Genomic DNA, 10621 nt, shown 5'->3' with positions numbered 1-10621 from the left:
CTCTAGTCTCAGCTTTATTCAATATAATTAATATGCATAAATAACATGACAGTACAATTAAAGCATGATGCAAATCTAAGACTACTCGGACATCTCATGAAATATAGCTACGCATAGACTCTCATCACCTAGTGCGTACGCAGCTCCCCATACAAGTAATAAAAAAAACACCTAGGGGGATGAGTTCCGCGCATCGTCCGAATGGCATCCGGGGCCCCGTCCAAGCATACCAACAAGTTCATAAACATAAGACGGACCTGCTCGACCTCTCGAAACATGGAAAATAACAATAAAACTAAGGATCACACCCCAAACCAAATCGAATTAACTTATGAACTTCAAGTTCTTCCCACTTACTCCGAACGCGCCGAAACATACTTAAACTACTCGGAATAACATCAAATTTTGTGTGCAAGTCTTAAATAACCATATAGAACTATTCCCAGGCTCGGATCCCAAACAAACCTCGATCACACTAAAACCTACTTCAAACCAAATTTCAAGAACTTTAAAACCTTCAATGTGTCAACTTCCAATATTGAGTACTAAACCCTCCCGGGTCATCCAAAACCCGATCCGAACATAGGTCCAAGTCCAAAATCATCATACGAACCTATTGGGACTGTCAAATTCCGGTTCCGAGGTTATTTACTCAAAATATTGACTCAAGTCAAACTTAACCCTTTTTAGCCAATATTAAGGAACTAAGTGTTCCGATTTCAACCTGAACCCTTCTAAACCCGAAATAACCATCCCTGCAAGTCACAAAACAGTAAAAGCACATACATGGAGTCTTATTTAGGGGAACGGGGATCTAGAAAGAAAAATGACGGGTCAGGTCTTTACATTGTCCACATCTTAAATAAACATTCATCCTCAAACGGGTCTAGAGTTGTACTTAGAGTGCCAATAAGTGTGGATATCTGCTCCGCATATCCACTATTACTGATCAATTCTGCCTACTGTGGAATCATTTGCATCCATTAAAGATGCAGCATCCCCGGCAAAAGGGACGTTATTACCGTTGAATAGCACTAGTATGTATATCTAAAAGTCCTCTTTCAAAATAGAATGCCCATATAGGAAAATGCAACACGTAGAAACAGCAAGTCACAATCAACAATATTTGTGACGACCAGATTGGTTGTCTTAAGAATTAATGCCCCGATCCCCTATTAACTACTTTTCCCGAGTTTATTTCTGCTATTTTGATTTGCTGGGATGTTCAGTTTTGAGTTTCGGAGAGTTTTGGGACGCTTAGTCCCTAAATGAGAGCTTAAGTGTTAGAAAGTTGGACGTAGTCGGAACAGTGTGAAAACGGCCTCGGAATGGAAATCCGATGGTTCCGTTAGCTCCGTTGGGTGATTTTGGGCTTAGGGGCATGTTCAAATTATGTTTTGGAGGTCCGTAGCTAATTTAGGCTTGAAATGTCGAAAGTTGAATTTTTGAAGTTTCCGATTCGATAGTGAGATTTTGTTCCGAGGGTCGGAATGGAATTCTGGAAGTTAGAATAGCTCCTTAGTGTTGAATGTGACATGTGTGCAAAGTTTCAAGTCATTCAGATGAGGTTTGATAGACTTTTGATCGAAAGCGTGTTTTTAGAGTTTTTTGAAATTCTTAGGCTTGAATCCGATGAAAAATAGGTGTTTTGATGTTGTTTTGAGCACTCCGAAGGTTGGAACAAGTTTGAATAAAGTTATGGAATATGTTGGTAGGTTTGGTTGAGGTCCCGGGGGCCTCGGGTGTGTTTCGGTTGCTCAACGGACCATTTTTGGACTTGGAAAGATTGCAGATTTTCTGCTGTTGTGTTGCAGAGAAAACATTCATTGCGTTCGCGAGAGGATCTCGCGTTCGCATAAAGCATCTGGGTGAAGCAGCTGAATCATGCTTCGTGTTCGCGATGATGTCCCGCATTCGCGAAGGCATGGACCCGTTGGTCTTCGCGTTAGCGACATGGTCCTCGCGTTCGCGTAGAGTCTACCAGTGTAAGCTACGCGTTCGCTAGTGGACCTTGCGTTCGTGAAAGAGGAAGTTGGCCCGTAGAGTTTTTTGTGCATCACATTCGCGATAGTAGTCTCGCGTTCGGGAAGAAGAACTCGTCTGGGTAGAATATAAAATTTCAAAGTCGAGGGTTTAGCCATTTTTGTGAAGACTAAAGCTTGGGAGCTCGGATTTGAGCGAGGTTTTGAGGGATTTTCAGAGATATCGATTGGGCAATGATTCTTAATTCCTTTTTGCTTGTAACCCATTAATCTAAACATGAATTCATCATTTAATTTCGGAATTTATATGAAAATTGGGGGGAAAGTTCTTAGACCAAGAATTTGAGTTTTGATTGGGAATTTGACAGTGGATTGGGATAATTTTGGTATGGTTAGACTTGTGAGAGTTTGAAGATTCTGGAAATATAAATTTTACCCGATTCCGAGATGTGGGCCCCATGGGCATTTTGGTCATTTTACCTAATTTCACGTATTAGTTTAGAATTTCTTTGTAGAATTAGTTACTTGAAGTGTTATTTATATTATGCAATTGAATTGAATAGATTTTGGCCATTCGGAGTCGAGTACTCGTGGCAAGAGCATGGTTTCGGGTTGATTTTGAGCCGGTTCGAGGTAAGTGACTTGTCTAACCTTGTGTTGGGGACTTCCCCCTTAGGATTGGTATTGTGATAATTGAAATGCCTTGTATGTGAGGTGACGAGTGCGTACTTGTTCTAATTATTGAAAATTTGGTTTTCATTAAGTAACTTTAATTGTGTTTTCCCTTTCTATTTATTCTACTTGCACTTTTAAACATGCTGTTAGTTAGAGAAACATGTCTAATTAACTTAATTACTTTATTTGCTTTAACTGCCTTATTTGTATTACGTGAAGCATGCTAGGTTAGAATTGTTTGTGCTATCTTGTTATAAAGTTGAGTTTATTTGAGTATTCCTTGTGCCATTATTGTGTGTTTTACTTTGGGACTACGAGACGACATCCTGGGAGATCCCATGTACGCATTTACGATTTGAGCTGAAGTGCGGGATACTAAGAGATACCCAGCACGTATATTGAGGATACCAAGAGATCTTCGGGATACCAAGAGATCCCTAGCATACATGGAGAATACCGAGAGATCCCCGGGATACCAAGAGATCCCTATCATACATTGAGGATACCAAGAGATCCTCGGGATACCAAGAGATCCCTAGCATATATTGAGGATACCGAGAGATCCTCGGGATACCAAGAGATACCTAGCTTATATTGAGGATACCGAGAGATCCTCGGGATACCAAGAGATCCCTGACATATATTGAGGGTACTAAGAGATCCTTAGGATACTGAGAGATCCCAGTTATTTCCTCGTGATTATTTTTGCCTCTGTTTCAGTTATTGAATTCCTTATTTTCCTGTATTAAATTCTTATCGTTAGTTTTCAACTGTACTACTTATCTTATACTGTCATGTCTTATATTCTTTATTGTATCTCAGTAGGGCCCTAACCTTCCTCGTTACTACCCGACCGAGGTTAGGCTTGGCACTTACTGAGTACCGCTGTGGTGTACTCATGCCCCTTTTACGCATGTTTTTATGTGCAGATACAGGTACTGCAACTCAATCCTATCACCCTTAAGGCGAGGCAACTTCTCCAGCGCTTCGAGGTATATCTGCCGCGTCCGCAGACCGAGGAGTCCCTTTCTATTCTAGCTTTTAAACATTTGCCCTTTTGTATCTCTTTTCCTTGTTAGATATTCTGGAGTTAGGGTACTGTGTAGTGATCCTTAGCTTGTGATTCATGGGTTTTTGGGTCTTGGAAGTATGTATTGGTGGAGAGTTAAATATTGTGTATGAGAGCGACACTTTTAAACACCATTTTATCACTCTTCATTCTGTTTTAATTTATTTTTATTCCGCACTTTGGTTATCTTCCGCAATTTAGGCCTACCTAGTCGTAGAGGACTAGGTGCCGTCACGATGGTTCACGGAGGGAAAATCGGGATCGTAAAAAGTTGGTATCAGAGCTCTAGGTTCATAGGAGTCATGAATCACAAGCCTGTTTATCAGAGTTTTGCGGATCGGTATGGAGACGTCTGTACTTATCTACAGGAGGCTATGTAACCGTTATAAAAAAATTCACTTCATTTGAATTCCTTGTCGTGCGAGATTTTTGATATCACAATTCTAAACTTCTATCTTCTATTCTCTCACCGATGGTGAGGACACGCGCTACTAGAGATGATCAGGCACCCACGCCCCCTGCGAGAGCCGTCAGAGGTCGGAGCCGGGTAGAGGCCGAGGACGCGCACGTGGTGCAGCCAGAGCACCCAAAGTGCCACCAGCAGTTCCAGATGGAGTCCAGACACCGGATATGCCTACTACTACTACTACTACTCCAGCACTTCAGGAGACATTAGCACAGTTCCTGAGCATGTTTGGTACGTTAGTTCAGGCGAGGTTGATTCAGGTTGTACCAACTACTTCACAAGTCGGAGAAGGGACCCAGACTTCCACCACCCCAACTACACAGCCACAAATTCTCATTGGTCGGGTTTCGGGCATCATAGCGATATAGTCTGTGGTCCCAATTCAACAGGTAGTGAGGACCTCTTGCCGAGTAGAAGACATGTAGGTCCAGGAGAGAGAGGACAGACGAGGTCAGGAGAGAGAGTATATGGAAGTGAGGAGTGCTCGTAGATTGGAGAGACCCACTAGTTCTTATTTTGGAGGAAGAGTACGGCATGGTAGAGGTTTTCTGGGTCAGCCAGCTCAGTTTGCATCTCAGATTTCACATAGTGTTTCAGGTGTTCAGGGGTCTTGAAGTACCCGTACCGCACAGTTTCCACTGCCACATCCTCCTAGAGCTTATTTTGAGTATGGTGACACACGCCATGTGGTGAGGGATTGCCCTAGACTTAGGAGGAGTGCGCCTCCACACACTTCTCAGCCACAACGCGCTCCACAAAGTTCTCAGGCTATGATCACCGCACCAGTTGCTACCCCACCTATCCAGCTAGCTAGAGGGGAAGGCCAGGCCAGATATTATGCCCTTCCTGCCCGTACCGAGGTTGTCTCCTCCAATTCTGTCACCACAAGTATTGTCCTGGTTTGTCATAGAGATGCATCACCGCCTATCTTTATGTGTCTTCTTATTTTGCTCCCCATTTAGGTATACCTCGGTATTCTTTGAGTTCCCCTGTTTATGTTTCTACTCCTGTGGGAGATTTTCTTGTTGTGGACCGTATTTATCAGTCGTGTTTGGTTGCTCTTAGTGGTTTTGAGCTAGAGCCGATTTATTGTTTCCCAGCATGGTAGATTTTAATATTATCTTGGGCATGGACTGGTTGTCCCCATTATGCTATTCTTGATTGTCACGCCAAAACTGTGACGCTAGTTATGCCAGGTGTACCGCGTGTTGAGTGGAGGGGTACTTTAGATCACACTCCCAGTAGAGTTATTTCTTTTCTTAAAGCTCAACGTATGGTTAAGAAGGGGTATGACACGTATTTAGCTTATGTGAGAGATGTCAGTGTTGATACCCCCTCTATTGATTCAGTCCCAGTAGTACGGGATTTTCCCGATGTGTTTCCAGCTGATCTTTCGGGCATGCCGCCTGATAGATATATTAATTTTAGCATTGATCTGTTACTGGGCACTCAACCCATTTCTATTCCTCCGTACCGTATGACTCATCCTGAGTTGAAGAAGTTGAAGGATCAGTTACAGGAATTGCTTGATAAGGTTTATTCGTCCAAGTGTATCACCTTGGGGTGCTCCTATCTTGTTTGTGAAGAAAAAAAGGAGGTTCTATGCGTATGTGTATTGATTATCGCCAATTAAACAAGATTACAGTGAAGAACCGTTATCCTTTGCCTCGTATTGATGATCTGTTTGACCAGCTTCAGGGCGCATATGTGTTTTCTAAGATTGATTTGCGCTCAGGTTACCATCAGTTGAAGATTCGAGAGCCAAATATCCCGAAGACTGCTTTCGGGACTCGGTATGGTCATTACAAGTTCCTTGTTATGTCATTTGGGCTGACCAATGCCCCAACAGCCTTTATGCATTTGATGCACAATGTGTTTCGGCCATATCTTGACTCGTTCGTCATTGTCTTTATTGATGATATTCTGGTATATTCCCGGAGTCGGGAAGATCATGAGCAACACTTGAGGGCTGTGCTTGATACTCTGAGAGAGAAGAAGTTATATGCTAAGTTCTCGAAATGTGAGTTTTGGTTGGATTCAGTGGCATTCTTAGGCCACGTGGTATCGAGTGAGGGTATTTAAGTGGATCCAAAGAAGATAGAGGCTGTGCAGAGTTGGTCCAGACCATCCTCAGCTACTGAGATCCACAGTTTCCTTAGCTTGGCAAGTTACTACCGCCATTTCGTGGAGGGGTTTTCATCGATTGCAGCCCCTATGACCAGGTTGACCCAGAAGGATACTCCGTTCCAATGGACGGAGGAGTGTGAGGCAAGCTTTCAGAAACTCAAGACAGCTTTGACCACAACCCCAATTTTGATACTACTTACAGGTTCAGGGTCTTATACGATCTATTATGATGCCTCGAGGATTGGTCTTGGAGCGGTATTGATACAGGATGGTAGGGTGATTGCCTACGCGTCCAGACAGTTGAAGATACATGAGAAGAATTACCCTGTCCACGACCTTGAGTTAGCTGCCATTGTTCACGCCCTAAAGATTTGGCGCCATTATTTATATGGGGTTCCCTGTGACATTTATACTGACCATCGGAGCTTGCAGCACTTGTTCAAGCAAAAGGATCTAAATTTGTGTCACATGAGGTGATTAGAGTTGCTGAAGGAATATGACATCACTATTTTGTATCACCCGGGAAAGGCCAATGTGGTGGCTGATGCTTTGAGTCACTGGGGCAGAGAGTTTGGGGAGTCTGGCTTATTTACCAGCATCGGAGAGGCCTATGGCGATGGATGTTCAGGCCTTAGCTAGCCAGTTTGTGAGATTGGATCTTTTGAAGCCCAGTCAGGTTCTAGCTTGCGTGTTTTCTCGGTCTTCCTTATTTGATCGTATCAGGGAGCGACAGTATGATGACCCTCATCTGCTTGTTCTCAAGGACAAGGTTCAGCACGGTGATGCCAAAGATGTGACTATTGGTGATGATGGGGTATTGAGGATGCAGGGTCGGATTTGTGTACCCAATGTTGATAGGCTTCGGGAGTTGATTCTGGAGGAGGCCCATAGCTCGCGGTATTCCATTCATCCGGGTGTCGCGAAGATGTATCAAGATTTGAGGCAGCACTACTGGTGGAGGCGGATGAAGAAAGATATAGTTGGATTTGTAGCTCGGTACCTTAACTGTCAGCAGGTGAAGTATGAGCACCAGAGACCGGGTGGGTTGCTTCAGCAGATAGAGATTCCGGAGTGTAAGTGAGAGCGGATCACCATGGACTTTGTAGTTGGGCTCCCACGGATTTTGAGAAAGTTCGATGCTATTTGGGTGATTGTGGATCGGCTGACCAAGTCCGCTCACTTTATTCCTGTGTGTATTATTTATTCCTCGGAGTGGTTAGTGGAGATCTATATTCGGGAGATTGTTCGTTTGCATGGTATTCCGGTTTCCATCATTTCAGATAGAGGTACTCAGTTTACATCACGGTTCTGGAGAGTCGTTCAGCATGAGTTGGGTACTCGGGTGGAATTGAGTACAACATTTCACCCGCAGACGGACGGACAGTCCGAGCGCACTATTCAGATTCTTGAGGATATGCTCTGTGCATGTGTGATTGAGTTTGGAGGGTCTTGGGATCAGTTCTTGCCATTGGCGGAGTTTGCTTACAACAACAATTATCAATCCAACATTCAGATGGCATTGTATGAGGCTTTATATGGGAGACAGTGTAGATCTACGGCGGGTTGGTTTGAGCCGGGTGAGGCTAGATTATTGGGCACAGACTTTGTTCAGGATGCTTTGGAGAAGGTTAAGGCGATTTAGGGTAGACTCCATACAGCCTAGTCCAGACAGAAGAGTTACGCGGACCGGAAGGTTCGTGATGTTTCCTATATGGTTGGAGAAAGGGATCTACTTCGGTATCGCCTATGAAGGGCGTTATGAGATTTGGGAAGAAAGGGAAGTTGAGTCCGAGGTTTATTGGCCCTTTTGAGATATTGAGGTGTGTTGGGGAAGTTGATTATGAGCTCACCTTACCTCCCCGTTCGACAGGAGTTCATCCGATATTTCATGTCTCGATACTTCGGAGGTATCACGGTGATCCTTTGCATGTGTTGGATTTCAGTTCGGTCCAGTTGGACAAGGATCTATCTTATGTTGATGAGCCAGTGGCAATATTAGATAGGCAGGTTAGAAAGCTGAGGTCAAAGAATATTACATCGGTAAAGGTTCAACGTCGGGGTCAGCCGGTCGAGGAGGCGACCTGGGAGATTGAGCAGGATATGCATAGCCGTTACCCTCATCTTTTCACTACTTCATGTATGTCTATATGCTCATTCGAGGACGAGCAGATGTTTAAGTGTAGGAGGATGTGATGACCCGACCGGTCGTCTTAAGAATTAATGCCCCAATCCCCTATTAACTGCTTTTCTCTAGTTTATTTCTACTATTTTGATTTGTCGGGATGTTAGGTTTTGAGTTTCGGAGAGTTTTGGGACACTTAGTCCCTAAATGAGAGCTTAAGTGTTGGAAAGTTGGCTATAGTTGGAATAGTGTGAAGACGGCCTCGGAATGGAAATTCGATGGTTCCGTTAGCTCGATTGGGTGATTTTGGAGTTAGTGCATGTTCGGATTGTGTTTTGGAGGTCCGTAGCTAATTTAGGCTTGAAATGTCGAAAGTTGAATTTTTGAAGTTTTCGGTTCGATAGTGAGATTTTGATCCGAGGGTCGGAATGGAATTCCGGAATTTGGAGTATCTCCGTAGTGTTGAATGTGATGTGTGTGCAAAATTTCAGGTCATTCGGACGAGGTTTGATAGACATTTGATCGAAAGCGTGTTTTTAGAGTTTTTTGGAATTCTTAGGCTTGAATACGATGAAAAATAGGTGTTTTGATGATGTTTTGAGCGCTCCGAAGGTTGGAACAAGTTTGAATGAAGTTATAGAATATGTTGGTAGGTTTGGTTGAGGTCCCCGGGGCCTCAGGTGTGTTTCGGATGCTCAACGGACAAATTTTGGACTTGAAAAAAATGCAGATTTTCTGTTGTTGTGTTGCAAAGAAAACATTCATCGCGTTCGCGAGAGGGTCTCGCGTTCGCATAGAGCATCTAGGTGAAGCAACTGAATCATGCTTCACGTTCGCGAAGGCATGGACCCGTTGGTCTTCGCGTTCGCGACATGGTCCTCGCGTTCACGTAGGGTCTGGTAGTGTAAGCTACGCGTTCGCGAGTGGACCTCGCGTTTGCGAAAGATGAAGTTGGTGCATATATTTTTTTGTGCATCGCATTCGCGATAGTAGTCTCGAGTTCGCTAAGAAGAACTCGTCTGGGCAGAATATAAAATTTCGAAGTCGAGGGTTTAGCCATTTTTGTGAAAACTAAAGCTTGGGAGCTTGGATTTGAGCGAGGTTTTGAGGGATTTTCAGAGATATCGATTGGGTAATGATTCTTAACTCCTTTTTGCTTGTAACCCATTAATCTAAATATGAATTCATCATTTAATTTTGGAATTTGTATGAAAATTGGGGGAAAGTTCTTAGACCAAGAATTTGAGTTTTGATTGGGAATTTGACATTGGATTGGGATAATTTAGGTATGCTTAGACTCGTGAGAATGTGAGGATTCTGGAAATGTAAATTTTACCCGATTTCGAGATGTGGGCCAGAAAGGCGTTTTGGTTATTTTACCTAATTTCGCGTATTAGCTTAGAATTTCTTTGTAGAATCAGTTATTTGAAGTGTTATTTACATTATGTAATTGAATTGAATAGATTTGGGCCATTTGGAGTCGAGTACTCGTGGCAAGAGCGTGGTTTCAGGTTGATTTTGAGCTGGTTCGAGGTAAGTGGCTAGTCAAACCTTGTGTGGGGGACTTTCCCCTTAGGATTGTTATTGTGATAATTGAAATGCCTTGTACGTGAGGTGACGAGTGCATACTTGTGCTAATTGTTGAAAATCCGGTTTTCATTAAGTAACTTTAATTGTGTTTTCCCGTTCTATTTATTCTACTTGCACTTTTAAACCTGCTGTTAGTTAGAGAAGCATGTCTAATTGACTTAATTACTTTATTTGCTTTAACTGCATTATTTGTATTACGTGAAGCATGCTAGGTTAGAATTGTCTGTGTTACCTTGTTATGAAGTTGAGTTTATTTGAGTATTCCTTGTGCCATTATTGTGTGTTTTACTTTGGGACTACGGTACGACATCCTGGGAGATCCCCTGTATGCATTTACGATTTGAGCTAAAGTGCAGGATACCGAGAGATCCCCAACACGTATTTTGAGAATACCAAGAGATCCTCGGGATACCAAGAGATCCCTAGCATATATGGAGGATACCAAGAGATCCCTATCATACATTGAGGATACCAAGAGATCCTCGGGATACCAAGAGATCCCTATTATACATTCAGGATACCAAAAGATCCCTAGCATATATGGAGGATACCGAGAGATCCTCGTGATACCAAGAGATCCCTATCATACA

The sequence above is a fragment of the Nicotiana tabacum genome, chromosome 8, assembly GCF_000715075.1.
Source record: "Nicotiana tabacum cultivar K326 chromosome 8, ASM71507v2, whole genome shotgun sequence".
Classification (NCBI taxonomy): domain Eukaryota; kingdom Viridiplantae; phylum Streptophyta; class Magnoliopsida; order Solanales; family Solanaceae; genus Nicotiana; species Nicotiana tabacum.
Note: the sequence above shows the minus strand (reverse complement) of the source record.